We start from the raw sequence: 7,729 nt of genomic DNA, 5'->3' as shown, positions 1-7,729 counted from the left end.
GATTATGTTATGTCCATGTTTGTTTGTTTGTTTGTTTTTTGTCTGTGGCTGTGGCCTTTCATATCACAACATGGGAAATCTGTAAATCTATTTGATTTAAAAAATAGATTTTTTTATATTTACAGAATCATATGACTTTGACCTTATAACCTTAAAGGAACAGTTCACCCTAAAATTATTCTCTGATCATTTACTCACCCTTATCGTCTCAAACTCATGACTTTCTGTCTTCCACGGAACACAAATGTAGATATTTGAATGGAGATATTATGTCTGTTCATTCAAATGAAGTGAATGGTGACCAAATTTTCAAGCTCCAAAAAGGACATAAAGGCAGCTTAAAAGTAGTTAATATGACTCCAGTGGTTTAATCAATTATTATTATCGGAGTTATCGGGTTACCGGAGATGTATCGGGATAATATTTTCTATAATGGCGCACGAGTCTCTGCAAGCGATTGCACAGAAAACACATGAGAGAATAGTAGAAAAAGTCTAGAGAGTCAAAGTACAGCACAGAAAACCTCATTAGGCTATAGAGAATTTCACATACACAACTAAGTAAACAAAGCAGAAAATGCAGCTCTGCTCATGGATATCCGCTTCACATTCTGCTATGTGTCTCAAACGAAACTCTGAATATCTTTAAAAGATTTGATGTCGCTAACCTGGTAAACTTGGGCAAATTCTATGATTATTTCATCCTCAAAAGCACTCAGTGTATCAGTGCGGAACCTTGTGAACACAACTCGTCTTCCAGATGGACTGATGAAAAGTCCTGTGTGCGTCTTCTCCCTGACGTTCCATCGAATCATCCAATCAGATTCGTGCTGATTAGACGAGGAAGCATTTTTCGAATTTTGTGTGCTAAAAGCATCAGACAATTAGTGCACAGACTGTGGACGTGCCGCCTGAGGCTGAGACTACTTCCTACCTAACACTTGACATATGCGCAGAGCGCTAAATGGCAGTAGGAAGTGCAATTGAGCTGGAAATCTTGATCACCAAGGAGACCAATGATGTCAAGATTTTCAGTGAAAAGTAGTTATATTTTGGTCTGTTCTCACCTAAAATAGATTGGATCACTTCAGAAGACATGGATTAAGCCACTGGAGTCTTATGGATTACTTTTATGATGAATTTATTTCCTTTTTGGATATGTAAAATAAGTCTACCTCTTATTTAGTTTTTAAGTTTACTTAAGCCTCAGGGTACACCAATCAAATGTCATTCATTCATGTATCAACAGTAAGAATTTTTGATCACATTGATTTTATTTGCAATGATTTTACACTAGTAGGTTCACACCTAACAAAACAAAAGATGTAACAAGACATAGTAACATTCTAGGGCTGAACAATTAATCAAAATATAATCAAAATTGCAATCAAACTGCAAGGGCTGCGATTTAATTAATTAAATAAATAATCCGTGTATTACACATACTCAAAGCACCCTTGAGGCTAGTGAAAGCAGTGGAATCATTTGAGTTTGGGAAGGAGATTAATGTAAACACAGATTTCGGATATGAGTCGTGTCTTCAATGAATGTAAACAGGCGGGACAAAAAAATCGGACACAGTCAAAAGATCGAATATATATGCATTAAGCCTTGCAGTGAAATTGGAGTTTTGACTAGTCAAAACATAATTACGGATAGTCAAATCTGAATATTAAATGATAAAAGAGCCTGCCATAGCCTTAGAACTTTTTGATAGCTTAATACAGTGCATGTCAATGACGTCATTGAAGAGACGGTCCATCCCTCACAGCCTTTTTCATTCTCATCAAAAATCAAAGATGGCGCTACTATTGTACCCTTCAAGTGGAGTTGGAAATATTGTAATTATGAGTTCTTAGCACATGAATGACCAAGTGAAGTCATATTAACAAGAGGGAAAGTCGGAATTCTGGATGATACCTGAGTTTCCGAGTTGGGACGTTGGAAGAGTCGCGTCTACATATAAGATGATGGAAACCAATGGTTTTGCAAAATTATTTTAACTTCTGTACTTTATTTCAATCATATTAATTTGTTATATATGACAGTTATCTAATGACTCACCCTTCACGGTTTGATTTAAGCAAATTATCTGATAATATATTAGATACCATGCATTCATAAATCGTATATGTCGTATATAAGTGATGCATGTTTATTCATTTGTTTATTCAGCGGTACGACAGAAAAAGAGCTTTTGCCATCATTCATTGTGTATTTGTTTAAGTTTCTCTTCTATATTTTGTTTCCCACTTGAATGCGTGACATGTCATAGTAATAAATGCTCAACTCGGAGGTACGAGCTTCCCATGTTCACTTGAAGGCAGCAAATGAATAAGGTCTATTGCCAACTCAACCACAAACAGATATGTTCTTCCAAAATAAAGGCCCGTTCAGTTTAACCGGTTTTACCAGGCATTAATATTATACAAAAATATATTTCTGTAAAAAGTTCTTAACTTAATAATCATTTATTATTGGGTTCCAAAAAATAAAGATGAAAAGTGGGCTAAGACTCTATCCTGAAGTTGACAAATATAGGTACACAGTGAACAGATACAATGTGAAGGTGAATCTCTCTCTCTCTCTCTCTCTCTCTCTCTCTCTCTCTCTCTCTCTCTCTCTCTCTCTCACTCACACACACACACACACACACACACACACACACACACTCACTATCTCTCTCACTCTCACTCTCACTCTCTCTTATTTATTCAGGTTCTTTTTAAGAGGACTCACCTGTTCATGACATGCACAGTATTTTGATTGGCAGTAGAGCATGTTTGTTTATGACTTAACTTTGGTCAAAAGGATACACTTACTAGTTTTTATTTTTATTTTTTTATGTTAATAATCATATCGCAGTTCAATTCGCAATCGCAATATTTTTCAAAATAATCGCAATTAAAAGTTTTGTCCACATCGTTCAGCCATATAACAACACCATTGATACATACAGTATATACGTAAATCAGTGGTAAACACTCTTATTGTTTATTCTGCCTTCTGGCTCTGCAGGGTAAGAGCAGCCTATTGCTCATGAGGGCGACATGAAATATCATAATACCACTCATCAAATCATCAAACCTCATTTGGAGTGGTGGTGGCGTAGTGGGCTAAAGCACATAGCTGGTAATCAGAAGGTTGGTTCAATCCCCACAGCCACCACCATTGTGTCCTTGAGCAAGGCACTTAACTCCAGGTTGCTCCAGAGGGATTGTCCCTGTAATAGGTCCACTGTAAGTTGCTTTGGATAAAAGCATCTGCCAAATGCATAAATGTAAATGTAAATTTGAAAATTGTGTGTCTGTTTGACAAGAGATTTCAATGTGAGATCGTGAGAAAAATATTCCTACCCTCTGCGGGCTGGCTGTTTAGAGTATTATTGAGGATAACAGCCCTTGTTCATCCTTCCCTACTGTTAGTAGAAGGTACACTGGACAACAGATCTGTGACAAGTGTTTTTCCGTCTTTCTTCAGATGTTCCAACTCAGGAATTCAGTAAGGGTTGGCTGGTTCCAGATCAGTTAACAATGGAACTTAGCATCTGTTAGAAGTTCCATTATTAATAATGCTAAGACATAACCCTTGTGACAACTAGCCCCTGTCTCCCATTTCACCCCATGCTTCCTGTAGCACTTGCCATAGATGTGGCTGATCTGTCGGGCACTTCTCACACACCTTACAGTCTAGCTGATCCCACAAAAGCTCAATGGGGTTAAGATCCATAACACTCTTTTCCAATTATCTGTTGTCCAACGTTTGTGTTTCTTTGCCCACTCTAACCTTTTCTTTTTGTTTTTCTGTTTCAAAAGTGGCTTTTTCTTTGAAATTCTTCCCATAAGGCCTGCACCCCTGAGTCTTCTCTTTACTGTTGTACATGAAACTGGTGTTGAGCGGGTAGAATTCAATGAAGTTGTCAGCTGAGGACATGTGAGGCGTCTATTTGTCAAACTAGAGACTCTGATGTACTTATCCTCTTGTTTAGTTGTACATCTGGCCTTCCACATCTCTTTCTGTCCTTGTTAGAGCCAGTTGTCCTTTGTCTTTGAAGACTGTAGTGTACACATTTGTATGAAATCTTCAGTTTTTTGGCAGTTTCAAGCATTGTATAGCCTTCATTCCTCAAAACAATGATTGACTGACGAGTTTCTAGAGAAAGCTGTTTCTTTTTTTGTTGTTGCCATTTTTGACCTAATATTGACCTTAAGACATGCCAGACTATTGCATACTGTGGTAACTCAAAAACAAACACAAAGACAATGTTAAGCTTCATATAATGAACCAAATAGCTTTCAACTGTGTTTGATATAATGGCAAGTGATTTTCTAGTACCAAATTAGCAATTAGCATTCACTATATATATGCTTTATTTTCCATTATCCTTATCTATAAACTACTTACCTAAGGAGTGGTGGGCAGTGAGTAACGTCTATTTGCTCACTGGAGCCAAATATTTGCAATGATTTGCAGAGTCGCACTTTCAGTAAAGGGGCTGTAAGACTGTAAGACAGTCCCTTGAGGAACATTTGTCTTTCTTTCTTTTTCTTTTTTTTTTTTTTTTTATCACATCCCTGTCATAAAGTTGGCCATAACATATGATGAATGCAAGCAGTATCATGTTTGAAGACAGAATGTACAGTAATAGCAGCTACGGGTGCTTAACTTGGTCAGTTTGTAGACACCTAAAAACAGCTTCAATTCTGTTGGATTTAATGGAGCATGTTGGAAGCAAATGTACCACTCATTTTTCCCAGTAGACCACTGATTCTTGAGACATGAGACAAAACATGTGCCATAAAACGTAAATGAATACATCTGAACATGATGAATACAAAATAATTCCTTGGTACCTAAACTTTTTTCCACTTTTGCAGCCTATTTTGCCCCAGAACTCAGTCAAGAATCAATAAGCCTTGTTCATTAAATGCCAGCGAAAGAGAAAATATACCCACAATGAGACAAAACTCATTATGAATATTAATGTTGTACAGTAGCACCACTCTAAGTAGACTAAACTGATAACAGCATATTGTGTGCATTTACAGGCCCTGTGATTTACTGCCATCTTTTGTTGAACTTTGTCAATTGCAGCTATTTTTCCTACTTCACAGTGTCTCTGCTGGTTTTACTTAAGAAGAACCCAACTGCTGACCCAACATGAGTGTCAAACTTAACCCATATAATGTTGTCTGTGTCATATTTTCTTTTCCTTTAGGATTTTTTGTTTAAGGTTTTTCGAAGATGAGGGCATGACATGCAACCATTCCATATTAGCATCTGCACTATCTTCTACCAAGTGACAGAATTTGTGCTCAAATACAAAGTTTGATTGGACAATCTTTAACATCACCAACAAAAGCTAAGTATTTCCCCTCCCTTTTAATAGCTAATAAAAATACATTTGTTTTGCACCCTAACAATGTGTGATTCTGTGGTAAGTTATTTGCATTTTGTTGTATGGATCTGTTTTTGTTTTTCATGCTGTCTGTCACCCTGTTAGAAGCAGTGGTGTAGCTAATTAGAATCAGGCCCACCCAGATTATCAGAGATTTGACTTCAAATAGCCCAGTGGGGCCCAGAATTCCTTATACGTCCCTGGCACAATGGACAAAATATACCTAACAGAGGATGTTGTTCGTCTAAAGAGACAAGGGCTGAAAGCTTCAGTGCTACAAATAGACTGAAGCTGATGTAAATGCTTATGAAATTACGGTCATGTGGTGAATTTCACACTGTTAAATGACAGTGTGGGTGAAGTGTTTCTCTGCTGCTTGCTTTTGTCTCATTCCACTGAATCTACTGTATATATCCATTGTTGTCTTTTTCCAGAGACTGAAAGGCCTTTTTAACAGACTGCTCCTGCACCTCTGGGGTTTTCAAGTGCCTTGTGAACTACAGGAATCTACTGTAGTTGAAGTTACCTGGTGAAAGAGGTTAACATATTCAGGAAAAGAGTTAAGGAAAAGTACTCCTTTCATATCTTCAAAAAAAAAAAAAAAAAAAGTAAAATCTTTATGACTGTGAACACACTTTTCAAGGTTAGAGTTCTTTTTTAGAATACTTTTATGTTTGAATACGATGCTACGGGCAAAGTATCTGAGAACATGAAAAGGGTAAATGGTAATTTTAAGGTAAAATGTTTTCTTATGGTAAACATTGTTCCACTGGACAAACTGGATGGTTTACCATGTTATGAAAAGGTCAAATTATCAGATATTTTTAAGACACTTAATGAACTTGACATACATGGGTTCTCTCTATGATTTCATTCCTAATTTATGCGACTATCACACTAAAATCATGTTTACATGCATATTGTTTACGTCTTGTGGCTATACTTTTGAAAGAGTGAATATTTTAACGTTTCCTGATTGGCCCCATTTACTTCCATTGTAAGTGCCTCACTGGAACCCAGATTTTTGCTTTTTTAAAAGAAAAGGATGGGCAAGTCAGGAAGTATTTTTCTGGTAATCAATAGTATGCCACAAATGCTGTTGATTGAGTTTAACTTGTATTGAACCCGGAATATTTCTTTAAGACATCCACAGCATAGTAGCAGTGTCATGTGAAAAGCACGGTATGAAGCAAAACCGTTTATGCAGCAAATGTTCACCTTGTTGCCTCATCTTACAAGTATTCTCTCTCAGATTCTCCTCTATGACCTAAGCAATGTTATTCATCTACAGTCCAGTCTGTACAGTCTGTCTGCTGTTCACTGGCATAAAAATGCCAAGAAACAAGGTGAGGAGTTTATCGTTTCTATCATACTTGGACAATACAGAGGGGTAGAAAGTGAGGTTCTCAAACAGTTTTAAGTAATTACATTGTCACTATTATGATTGGAGCCTATAACAGGTGTTCAATTAAATGTATTTATTCAAAGAGATAAGTAACAAAAAGACCATGTTCCTTGGTATTTAGAGATGTAGATGCAACGCCAGTTTCACTTGGTTGGTATCGGAATTAATGCAGCTATGGTAGAGATATGTTTTGTGAATAACTGAAAAAGTCATGGGAATTCTATGGTCAAATGGAGTGGGAATCCTCTGGAAATGTCCCCCAAATAATCAGTGACTTATTTCATTGGTTATTTTTAGATAATTATGAATATGTGTGGATTGTCACATGCTTTGTGTTATGCGATGAGAGTTACATAATAGAGCCATATTAAGCTATAACGTGCATATATTAGCTTGTAGATGAATCATGTTGTCTGTTTTGTTCCCTGTTAAACCTTTTGTGTCCTTCTCTCTCTTTTCTTCCCTCAGCTTCTTTTCAACTCCACAAACAGGAGTTGAAATCTCTCAGTCTCTTATTGTTATTGAAATGACTATACAAAATTTAGCTTTGTAAACAAATTCAAGCAGGTTTGTGGCTTTTTTTGTCCCTAGTTCTAACTCTTTTTGCCTCAGTGTCTGATTTCAGAAATGACAGCTTTGATAGCTCTTCACATACAACAACAACACACACACACACACACAATCACACCTTGATGTGCGTTAGGCTGTGCTCCTTTGTATAATCAGTTTACAGTACGTCCAGCTTTTGGTTGGCTGTTGCATTCGGTTTAGGGAGAAGCGTGTAATCGTGTTAGATGGCTGTTTGCAACACAGCCAAGTGGATCAGAACCACAGAGCGAAGATGACAAATGGGGGAAAAGGGGGGTTGGGATGGGTTAAATTAAGCATTTCAAGACATGGGAATTTATTATGTAAGCTGGTATGACT

Source organism: Myxocyprinus asiaticus, chromosome 32 (assembly GCF_019703515.2).
Source record: "Myxocyprinus asiaticus isolate MX2 ecotype Aquarium Trade chromosome 32, UBuf_Myxa_2, whole genome shotgun sequence".
NCBI classification, from domain to species: Eukaryota; Metazoa; Chordata; class Actinopteri; order Cypriniformes; family Catostomidae; genus Myxocyprinus; species Myxocyprinus asiaticus.
The sequence above is the reverse complement of the archived record's forward strand: the minus strand, read 5'-3'. Positions refer to the sequence as shown.